Below are 12258 nucleotides of genomic sequence, written 5' to 3' on the forward strand. Positions count from 1 at the left end.
CCCAAATATAGCTCTGGCCTTGGTTGGTCAGAGATCCTTGTATGGAGACCAGTGGGGTTGGCTGGAAACCTGGAGTTTTTATCAGTCTGATTCCCAGAATAGTGGAGTGGACTGGCCCCTCTGCCAACCCAGCCACTGAGGGCTCTTTGGGTCTATTCAGAGCTTTTGTTTCCTTTGTAGAGCTCAGAATGCAGGGAGGGTGTTGCAGGCTGTATTCTCTGCCTTGAGGCCCCTGGGAGGGGCTAGCTCTTCTGGGAAGAAATTGTTGCTTAGGTTTGGAGGGTTAGGAAGAGTCTTGGTTACATCTGACTGCCCTACCTCCCTCCCCAGACTCTCCTCAGACTACACAAATCTGTGCCTCTCCCTGCACCAGAGCCTTGGGTGAGTTTTTGCAGCTGAAAAGTCCTATATTCTGGGTTTAGAGAATAAAAGCAAAGACAAAACGAAAGCAAAACAACCTTGAAATTGCGGGTTTCTTCCCCATCCCCCCATGGGCACCATGCCACTCAGGCCGTTTTTCAGGCCATCTTTCGCCCCCCATGGCTGTGGTCCCAGGTCTAGATTCCCTGGGCGCCAGCAGCCCTGTGGGTTTTCACAATTTGGTGTTATGCCTGTCACCAAGGGACATGGCTTTGGTGCAATGCAGCCCCTCCACCTTACCTTCTCGGCCTGGGGGCGGGCATCCCTCTCCAGTCCTGATCCCCATTCCTAACATTCTCCAGGAATCCTCTGCCCTTCCTTATTGAAAATTGTCTCCTCAGCTGTGTCTAATTTGTTAATTTCAAGTGGATGTTCTCCGATTTAGTTGCTTTTCCAGCCTGGTCCCCGGAGGATGTGCACAATACATCTGCCTATCTGGCCGCCATTTTTTCTTCTCTTGATAGTATCTTTTGAAGCACAAATGTAAAAAAGTATGCCCAGCTGGTGTGGCTCAGTAGTTGAGCATCAACCTGGAAGGTGAGATACCATAATCACGAAGATGGCTTTCCCAAGGTGAGGCTTATCCGTTATGTTCCAGATGGGCTGACCCTGCAATTTCCCCAAATGTGGGAACTCGATTGCATAATTTATAGTAGTGGGGGACTGTGTTTGCACTCTCCCTTAGTAGATTTCAGGCTTTGGTGAGCAATAGAACCATCAGGAACACACATTAAAAGTGCCAAAATAAGTCTTTACTAGTATTTCTCTGGGATAATTGCAGTTGTGGGGCCCTTGGTGAGTCCATTGTTTTGTTTTGGAAGGAACATGTTATATTTTGAAGATAGAACCAAGGATCTGGGTGTGGGAGGAGTTGGAAATGTCTTGAAATGACTGATGTTACAGAAGACTGGAGAAAAACCAAGCAATGCTTAGAGAAATGGAGTTACACTTTTTTTATGCTGGCGGGATCAGAGAAAGATGTCTCTCAAATTCTGAGCAAAACAATGGAGGAAGCTTATCCTTTTTATATCTTTCTAGCCCTTTGTCTCCCAAATAAGGGTTTTTCTGTCCCCTTTGCAAGTTCTTAAAGAGCCCCATGTGCTGGGGCCTTGAGACCACAACTAAAGGCCTGGCACCAGCACTGATAACTCTGTCTGGGTATGGTTTATGGCCTCTCTAAAATGGGAGTAAACAGGTCTTGCGGGACCAAACAATTAAAGGGGCATTGGCTAGACCAGGGGTAGGCAAACTTTTTGACTCGAGGGCCACAATGGGTTCTTAAACTGGACCGGAGGGCCGGAAAAAAAGCATGGATGGTGTGTTTGTGTGAACTAATATAAATTCAAAGTAAACATTACATAAAAGGGTACGGTCTTTTTTTTTTTTTTTTTTAGTTTTATTCATTTCAAACGGGCCAGATCCGGCCCGCGGGCTGTAGTTTGCCCACGGCTGGGCTAGACTATAGGCTAATAAGAATGTACATTATGTTAATGGCACAGATTCAGATTTCTAGCCCCCCAAAATGTCTCATTTTCCCCATCACTGATACACTCAGAACAGAGCTGGAATGGAGTAGGGACTCAGTGAATGTCAGCTAAACAAGTGACAGCAAACACAACTCAAACTATGGGGCAATGAAAAAACCCATGAGATACTATTTACTGCACACATTGCCCAGGCAGTAGGAGTCACTCAGAAGGCACTTGATGTATAGAAACCCCTCTGAGTTCCATTTCCTCTTAGGATGTAGAAAGCCACAAGAGACTGTCACTCCCAATCTAACAAGAAAAAGCCAGACAATCTATAACAGTATGAATTTTAAACCCATCAGAGAGTTGAGGATGTCATAGGTAACCAGGAGAACTGACTTCCAAAGAGTGACAGGCTCTCTGAGGAAAGATGGGACAAACGGTTTTGCCCTGAGAGAGCATGTGGGAGGTGTGAGGGAGTTTGTCCCTCCCCCACCATTTTCTAAGAGGAAGATTGGAGGGGGAGCAGGAGGAACAGAAGAGGGGAGAGGCCCTTTCACACACTTGATGGCACATACATATAAAAGGCGATTGGAAGATAGGCCCACAACTCATCTACTTCGGGAGGAGGTTCTTTCAAATAAAGCCATTGGGGGTGATAGGAAGCAGAAATTAAGATCCACTGCTTCTGGGGAAAGGATAAAAGTCAACTCCTGTGGGAGGGGCTCGCCTGTTCAAGTCCCACCAGACTTGAACACTGCCTAGGCCCACCTTCGAGTCCCAGGTGCAAAGGCTCTAGGAGGCTGAGCAAGCAGAACTGAGAACAGTAACAGCAGCTACGCTAGGGAGAGAGCAAGAGCACATGGAGGGGCCCATCTGGGGAGGCAGGCAAGGGCCTTTGAAAGCTATTGGTGGAACAGCAACAGTGAGAAAAACCCTCTGGAAACCGCCCCCCCCCCGCCCCCAGGCTGTCTACGAGAAGCCTAAGCTTAAAGACCTAGGTAGGTTAATAGTAAAAGAATGACAAAAAGACATGCCATGCCAAAATGAATCCAAAGAAAGCTGACGTATCTGTATTAACATGTGGCAAAGTAGACTTCGGAATACAGAATATTTCCAGGAATAAAGAAGGACAATGCATAATGATAAAGAGGTCAAGTTCATCAAGAAGAAAAGCAGCCGAAACTGGTTTGGCTCAGTGGATAGAGCGTCGGCCTGCGGACTGAAAGGTCCTGGGTTCGATTCCGGTCAAGGGCATGTACCTGGGTTGCAGGCATATCCCCAGTGGGAGATGTGCGGGAGGCAGCTGATCAATGTTTCTCTCTCATCGATGTTTCTAACTCTCTATCTCTCTCCCTTCCTCTCTGTAAAAAATCAATAAAATATATTAAAAAAAAAAAAAGAAGAAAAGCAACCTCAATGTGTATGTACTGGGAACATACCCTCAGGATACATACAGTTACAACTGATAGAACTGAAAGGAGAAATAGACAAACGCACTTTTCTCTCAATACTCGACAGAATGAGTGAGTAGACAGAAAAGCAGTCTAGATATGGATAGCTCGGATAACAGTATTAACCAACTTAACCTAATTGACACTTAGAGATCACTCCACCCACTGAAACAAAATATACATTCTTTTCAAGGCATATGGAACAGCACCACGATAGATCATGTTCTGAGCCATAAGACAAATCTCAAAAAAGTTTAAAATAATTAAAATCATACAAATATGTTCTCTCATCATAATGAAATTAAACTATAAATTGGTAACTGAAAGGTATCTGGGAAATCCCCATATATTTGGAAATTAAGCAACACATTTAAAAATAACTCATGATTGAAAGAAGAAACCATGAGAATAATTAGAAATATTTTTAATTAAATGAAAGTGAAAACACAACATATCAAAATTTTTAGGGCACAATTTTTAAAAAAATATATTTTATTGATTTTTCACAGAGATGAAGGGAGAGGGACAGAGAGCTAGAAACATCGATGAGAGAGAAACCTCAACCAGCTGCCTCCTGCACACTCCCCACTGAGGATGTGCCCGCAACCAAGGTACATGCCCTTGACCAGAATCGAACCTGGGACCCTTGAGTCTGCAGGCTGATGCTCTATCCACTGAGCCAAACCGGTTAGGGCATTTAGGGCACAATTTAAAGTAGCACCTAGAGGGATATTATAGTATTACATGTTTATATTAGAAAATATAGGAGAAGATCTTTGTGATCTAATTTAGGTAGAGATTTCTTAGAGAAGACAAACAGTACAATTCATACAAAAGAAAACATAATTACAGTGGCTTTCACCAAAATTAAAAAGAAAATTAAAACACGAACCATAGATTGGGAGAAAATATTTGCAAAACACATAACTGATAAAGGACTTGAATCCAGAATAGATAAGGAACTCTTCCAATTCAGTAATAAGACAGATAGGCCAATTAAAAATGGGCAAAGGATTTAAACAGAAACATACCGGGGGATGAGATATGGTGGAAAATATCTACATGACCAGATGCTTAACATTATTACTAACTATGGAAGTGAAAATTAAAACCACAATGAAACACCACTACATACCTACTAGAATAGCTTTAAAAAAAAGGAAGACAATACAAAGTGATAATAGCCACTTTGTGGAGCAATAGCCACTTTGGAAGACACTCAGGCAGTTTCTTGTACAGTTAAACATACCCACATGTGACTCACCAGCCTGATCCCTAGGTATAGAACCAAGAAAAATAAAACACATACCCATTCAAAGACCTGTAGGTGAATGTTTACAGCAGTTTTTTTTCATAATGGCTCCAAACTGGAAACGACCAAAATATTTCTTTTCTGGTATATGAAAAAATAAGCTGTGGGCCACACAATGTAATACTACTTAGCAATAAAAAGGCAAGCTATTGATATACACAACAACATTGATGAATTTCATAAGAAAAACATTATGTTAAGTGAAAGCATACAGATACAAAAAGGCCATTTATATGAGATTCTGGAGAAGGCAAAACTAGGGACAGCAGATTAGTGGTTGCCAGGGTCTAGGGATGGGGTACAAAAAATCACCTTTAAAGAGGCATGAGAGAAAATATTTTACATCTTGATTGTGTTGCTTTTTTTTTTTTTTACAACTACACATAGTTGCCAAAACTCATCAAACTATATACCTAAAATGGGTGAATCTCACTATATGCAAATTATTCCTTAAAATACTTGAATTATCCTATATAATAAAAGGCTAATATGCAAATTGTCCCCTTGACCGGAGTTTGACTGGGAGTTCGACTGGGAGTTCCACTAGGGGGGCGGGGCTGGCCAGCCAACCTCCTGTGTCCTCCCCCCTGCCTGGCCCAATTGGCAGCGATTTGGGCAGGCCGGCCAGCCCTCACCGGTGCACTGGGCCTCTAGTATTTTAAAAAATGAAAGAGAGTCAGAAATGAGATGGCCTTTGATGTCACATATTCTGGACATAGAGTCCTGCACCCTGTGGTGGCCTCCAGGTGCAGTGACCGTCTGTTTGCTGGCTGAGACGCTCCTAGGCTGCTGGGACCCCAAACGGAGGCCCCATCTCTTGTCTGACATAGGTGCTCTGCCAGCTGGATCAAGTCCCTTGGGCCCAGGATTCAGTTGCCGAGGTGACCACAGGCAGGCACTGTTCCAAAGTGTTGAGCATATGCACATTAATACAGCAAAAGAGGGAATTCCATCAGGACTTGATTATTTAGTCAGATATTACCAAGCCCAGTAGGGAGACGCAGAGAATGTAACCTACTTAAAAACAAAGAAACAAACTAAGACCTTCTCAAAAAGAAAAATAAATGACAAATTATCAACTCAACAGGGTATCCCAGCTGAAATTTGAGCTGTTGTCTTTTGTGTTTTTGCAAGCTTTGCACTCGCACTCCAAAGTACTGCCAGCCTTTCATCTGGAGTTTTTGTTTCCATGGCCAAGAGCAAAATTGCCTGTGGTTATCATCAGGAAGGAGGTTGGGGTAGGATGGCTATCTTTGTCAGACTGGGTATCGGAATGATGTTGGCTTCAAATTCACTCAGAAGGATGAAATCAATTCATCATTTCCCCCTTATGCTCTGAAAGAATTAAAAAAACAACAATATAAGAAGTGACCTGTTCCTCCAGTTGGAAGGAACTCACACTCAAATTCTACACCTGGTGTCTTTATTAGAGATAACAATTTTTTAACTTTCTTCTGTGGTTATTGGCCTTTCACTCATTGAGTCAGTTTTGGCAATTTACAAATATGTGCCTAGAATATTATTATTTAATGCTGAAACACTCTACTTCATAAGCATGGATATATATATATATATATATATATATATATATATATATATATATATCTTTAATTTCTTTATTTGTTAAGGTATTACAAATGTGTCCTCATCCCCCCATTAACCCCCAACTCCCCCCCCCCCCCCACTCATGCTCTCATCCCCCTGTTGTCTGTGTCCATTGGTTGGGCTTATATGCATGCATACAAGTCCTTTGGTTGATCTCCCCCCCTTACCCCCACCTTCCCCTACTTTCCCTCTGGGGACTGACAGTCTGATAGTTGCTTCTCTGTCTCTGGATCTGTCCCTGTTCATCAGTCTATGTTGTTCTCTATATTCCACAAATGAGTGAGATCATGTGGTATTTATCCTTCTCTGACTGGCTTATCTCACTTAGCATAATGCTCTTCAGTTCCATCCATGCTGTTGCAAATGGCAAGAATTCCTTCTTTTTTACTGCAGCGTAGTATTCCATTGTGTAGATGTACCACAGTTTTTTAATCCACTCATCTGCTGATGGGTACTTAGGCTGTTTCCAAATCTTAGCTATGGTGAATTGTACTGATATGAACATAGTGGGTGGCATATATCCTTTCTGATTGGTGTTTCTAGCTTCTTGGGATATATATTCCTAGAAGTGGGATCACTGGGTCAAATGGGAGTTCCATTTTAGTTTTTTGAGGAAACTCCATACTGTTCTCCACAGTGGCTGCACCAGTCTGCATTCCCACCAGCAGTGCAAAAGTGTTCCTTTTTCTCCACATCCCCTCCAACACTTGTTGTTTGTTGATTTGTTGATGATAGTCATTCTGACAGGTGAGATGATACCGCATTGTCGTTTTGATTTGCATCTTTCGTATAATTAGTGACTTTGAGCATGTTTTCATATGTCTTTCGGCCTTCTGTATGTCCTCTTTCGAAAAGTGTCTATTTAGGTCCTTTGCCCATTTTTTGATTGGGTTGTTTATCTTCCTTTTGTTAAGGTGTATGAGTTCCCTGTAAATGTTGGAGATTAAACCCTTATCGGTGATAACATTGGCAAATATGTTCTCCCATGCAGTGGGCTTTCTTGTTGTTTTGTTGATGGTTTCCTTTGCTGTGCAAAAGCTTTTTATTTTGATGTAGTCCCATTTGTTTATTTTCTCTTTAGTTTCCATTGCCCTAGGAGCATTATCAGAGAAGAAATTCCTTCGGCATATGTTTGCGATTTCGCTGCCTGTGGATTCCTCTAATATTTTTATGGTTTTCCGTCTTACGTTTAAGTCCTTTATCCATTTTGAGTTTATTTTTGTGTATGGTGTGAGTTGGTGGTTTAGTTTCATCTTTTTGCATTGGAGTTGTATATATTATTTTCTAAAATTTCAAAAGTTATCTCCATGGCTGTGTTAATATTTCCTTTCTCATCTCATTTTTTAAATTCTCACAACTGAGGATATGTTTATTGATTTTAGAGAGGGAGGAAGAGGGAGAGAGAAAGGAAGAGATAGATAGATAGATGATAGATAGATAGATAAGAAACATTGATGGGAGAGAGAAACATCCATCAGTCTCCTCCCACACATGCCCTGACCAGGGCTTGAATCTGCAACCCAAGTATGTGCCCTGATCAGAATGGAGCCCCCAACCTTTTGGTGTATGGGATGATGCTCCAACCCTGGCCAGGGCTGTATTTTTATTTTATTGACTAGATTCCTGGTCAATTTTAATTTGCTCCTCCCTTCCTCTGCCCATAAAGAACAATCTAAGTATGAATCATACTTCTTCTAGGAGGAATTCTGCTTTTCCTCCTGCAGCCTGTGTTTGAGCTGCTATTTCCAGAGAGCTGTGAAAAAAAGAGATAAAGGTTTGAACAACACTCTGGCTACACTTCAAAGCGCAAGCATATGGCTTTCTGTCTGTTTCCAGACTGCCTTTACGAAAGGAAATCACATGACCTCTCTATGCCTCTGCTTCTCCATCTGCAAAATGGTAATAACAACAGTGTATCTTTCACAGGTTCATTATGAGGATTAAATGGGTGAACTTTTGTAGAGCATTTAGTACAGAGCCTGGCACATTGAAGAAGTTAGCTGCCATCATCATCATTACTGGGTCTTTCCCCCCTCCCCCAAGAGGTGCTTGTGTTTCCCCACCCAAAGGTCAGGTCTAAAGGAGCTTCTGTGAATTGAGGCACACTATGGGGTGATGGAAGTTTTCCCCAAAGAGAAAGAGAGGCAGAGTGAGGAGCTAAGGAGGACATGGTAGAAGCAGGCAGAGGAAAGAGGTTGGGAGAGCTGGGTGATGGGGCTGAGGCTTTGCTCCATAGCAAGGACAGTGTCCTCACCTGGCAGCGCCCTGAGGTCATGGTGAACCTTGAGGGGCGATAAGACTGACTGGTGTCCTGCGCCCAAGCTATGCGGGAATTGGAGATGCCTCCCCTCGGAGGTTCAGTCAACAAGCCTATGTGAGATAGAGGGGACTGAAGGCCACAGGGCTCCTCTCTGATGTTCTGGGCCTTTTAAGGCCTCTAGGATGAGAGTAAAACGACTCAGCACATTGAATTTCCCACTTGGTAGCCAGGGGCTCAAAGCAGATTGCATTTAATTTTGAAAAATTAAAGGGGAAAAAGGAAGAAATGATTTCCTATAGTCAGAGCATATGAGTGCCAAAATCCACAACTGCTTCCCCTGCTTTCCATGTTTTGTGTTTCAGCATTAAAGCTTTTTCAATACCTTCTCATTTTCAGGAAGTTCTGCAAATTCCAGGTAGCATGTGTCATGTGTACCCTTGAGTCCCAGGTTCCAGCTGCTCTGTACAGCGGTATCCACACAGGCTTCAGTGAGGCTCCTGGTTGGGGCAGCATCTCTCATGCACCCTGGCCAGGTCTGCCCACGGGCTCCTCCTGCATGACTCAATCTGGGGATGCCAGGGGGTTTGCAGAGAGCTGCGTGAAGATTTCCAACATATGCTGTGGCTGTGGTGTGTGCCCAGAGGCAGCCATAATGAGGAGCCCACTCCTGTGCATGACCAGCTGGCCTCAGAGGCTATGAGTGGATAGCCAAGGGCACCTTGGTCTCTGGTCTTGATCACAAAGGGGGAGAGATGCCTGGAGGGAGCTGGGAAGTAGCCCCTCATCCCAGGTTAGAGAGGCAGGCATTGTTACCTCAGTCAGTCTGGAATCAGCAGGGCAAGCAGGACCCTCCCTTAGCTGGGGGTTGGGCATCATAGGCATGAGGCATGGCCTGTATGCTAGTGTGGATGCCATGGGATTGGGCCGAGAGACTCAGAGACTTCCAGCACATGGGGCAGGGGTAGGTGTGCCCTGGGCTTCCCATCGAGAGTCAAACTTTGTTTTCATGAAATCTGCAAATATCCTCACAACCTCCCACCCCTGGCCAAGCAGTGTATTGACATGCTCTCTTAAAAGCCATGCCGATGCATTGAGAAGCTCCTCACCTAAAAGCCAGGAAGAATGTCAGGCCAGCTCCACCATTCACACTGTGGGTCTGAGATGTTTCCTTGACATAGGTCTAAGTGGCTTTTCAAACAAGGTGGGATTTTTGTGGAGTGAGGGCAACGGGGAGGCTCTACACTGAGGGTGCTGCTGCCCTGGGTGGCAGGCAGCTATGAGCATCTGGGGCTGGGGGAGAGGGAGATCATCTCGAGCAGGACAGCAATGGGATCTGGGTCCCAGCTGTCCCCTAAACTGGTTTTCATCAGAGGCCCTGCCCCTGCCCACTCAGCCACTCCTTCCCCTGCTAGGTCCAGTCTGGTTTGGCATCTAATGCCCCATTTTAGGCCTCTGTCTGCAGTGACGCCCCAGGCCCTCCCAGGCTGCAGTCTCTCCGCTGGCTCTCCTGCTCTGAGTCCAGCAGTCTACCTCTCCTGCCTTCACACAGGCTGGGTTTGCCTATTACCTCTCCCTTCCCTCCCGTTTCCCACCTTCTCTGATAGAGCAGCACTGGAGCGTAAGGAACCAAGCCTCTCAGGACACAGATGGGGAGACTGAGGCCCGGTTAAAGACAGAGTTAGGACCACAGCCAGGTCCCCCGCCTCTTGCATAACCCCTCTGTGTCCTTCGCCCACCCTCACTCCAAGTATTAGAACTTAATAAATCTGTGGCCCTGACCAGAGATAGGCTGATGGGAGGTCCATTCCCCCTCCCGGTGTTCTCACAGCAGTGTCTGAGAGGTGGTGGCCTCTCAGCTCCAGGGCTGAGCAAGCTGAGGAGGGGCTTAAGGCAGGTGACTGAGAGGCCCTGTGCAGCCCAGGTGGATTCTCACACATCAGGATGCAGAGGGAGGAGGTTCTGGGTCAGGAGTGGAGATGACCTGCCCACCATGCCATCCTCATTTTCCTGGAAAGCCCTGTTTGGTGCTGAGTGCCAAGCTCAAGTGAGCACACAGGCACTGCCAGGGACCAAGAGGGACACTGGTTGGTGCCAAGGCCCCCACCAACCAGCAAATTTTCTTAGAAATCCACTTTCAAGAAATAACCCTTTCTTGGTTCAGCCAGGGAAGCTGGTCCTATTCCCCCTCCCCTCCTACTCCTCCCCCAGCCCTCTAGCCTATCCAGACCAGGCAGACTACCCTTCCCCCAGGAGCACTGTGTGTCCCCAGGAGCCTCCCGGGAGCATTGGCTGAGACCTGTGGCCTCAAACAGGCTCCCATTCTGGGCTTCCTTTGTGACCTGGGAAGAAGGGACTTTTAACTCCACCTCAGGGTCCTCTGATAGTCTGGGACAGGGTGACCTTGCCTGAGCCCTCCCTTGCTCCCTCTTGGGGGTATCTAGAAAGGAGAGGGGTGGGCCTGGAATCAAGATAGCATCTCTGAGGCATATGTGGGTGAGGGGTGCAGCAGGACGATGACCTTTGGATGACAGGCTTTTGCCTACTCTCTTCAGGCCTCTTGGCCCAGCCCTGGATGGAGGGTGGCAGGATGAAGCGCCCCTGTGCCAGGGAAGAGCTGATCCTAGCAAACCTTGTGAGGGAAGGTGGAAGGTGGAAGGGGCTGTGGCCATGCTCCACTCCATCCTGCTGCCTGGGATGGGAGTGGCCCGAGGACCTAGGGGGCTGGGGCCAAGACTCTTTTGGCGGCATGGCTGCAAGAAGCCCTCCCTCCCCCACCCCATCGGAAGACCTAGTTGCTGCTAGGGACCCTGAGTTATGAATTGCATGAGAGAAAAAAGGGGGGTTACTTTCTCCTTTGGGGGCACTGAAATGCAAACAGGTGGTGGTCCACAGTGATCTGGAGCCTCTGCAGCTCACCCAGTGCTGTCCTGTGGCTCAGCGTGTGAGCCTGGCAGGAGTGCTCCCACTTGATGCTGAGGAAACCAAGGCCCAAGGAGTAGCATGACTTGCCCAGAGTCACAGAGCCAGTGAGCAGGAGGGCCCTGGGACCAAGCCCTGCTTCTTGGATGTCTCTGCCCTTTTTTCACTAGTTCCTCCCCTGGGGAGATAGGGAGCTGGCAGCGGGCAGGTGGGTGCAGAGGCATCCTGAGGGCTGGTGGGAGGGGAAGGAGGAGGAGAGGCACACCATGACCCAGTGCCCAGGACCGCAGGAAGACCACAGACAAGGCTGGAGAGGAAGGGCTGCAGCAGTCAAGGGCTTCCCTGCACCTCTGCCTCCCGCCTCCATCAGCCTCTGCCCAGTATACCCCTGTCCCTTCCCTTCCTGGGGAGACCACCTCCCATGTGAAGACTCCACCTTCCCCCCAGGAGTTGTCTCAGTAGGTGTGGTGTGCTCTCGTCTCCATTCCTATGAACTCTAACAGCAGGAATTGTGTCTGGTTCTCCAGTGTGTGCTTAGCCTAAGCATAGCCCCAGCTTTCGGTAGGCGCTCAGCATGTGAATAAGTGGCTGGTTGAATGAGGCAGGGGGCAGGTGGGGAAGGAGTGGGAGACTGAGCACTGACCCCACCCGCAGGGGGATCCTCTTCCTACACAGAGGACTTGGCCTTGGGGTGAACCTCTCAAAGTTTCCACAGCGGGCTTGATGCCCTCTTGATCAAGCTGTAGTCCTGATGGGTAGTGGCTGCTCTTTCTGAATTCTGCGAGGAGAAAGAGCAAGTCCCATGTTGTCCCCTGAGCC

At 46.6% G+C, this 12258-nt stretch overlaps 1 non-coding gene across 1 annotated transcript; it reads left to right on the forward strand.

The window, feature by feature from the left end:
* Positions 1-942: 942 nt before the first annotated feature.
* On the forward strand, positions 943-1104 carry LOC132224903 (U1 spliceosomal RNA). Its single transcript, XR_009450760.1, has one exon. It is a non-coding gene; the product is annotated as a U1 spliceosomal RNA (small nuclear RNA).
* The last annotated feature ends 11154 nt before the right edge of the window (positions 1105-12258 follow it).

The sequence above is a fragment of the Myotis daubentonii genome, chromosome 1 (assembly GCF_963259705.1).
Source record: "Myotis daubentonii chromosome 1, mMyoDau2.1, whole genome shotgun sequence".
Taxonomy (NCBI): Eukaryota; Metazoa; Chordata; class Mammalia; order Chiroptera; family Vespertilionidae; genus Myotis; species Myotis daubentonii.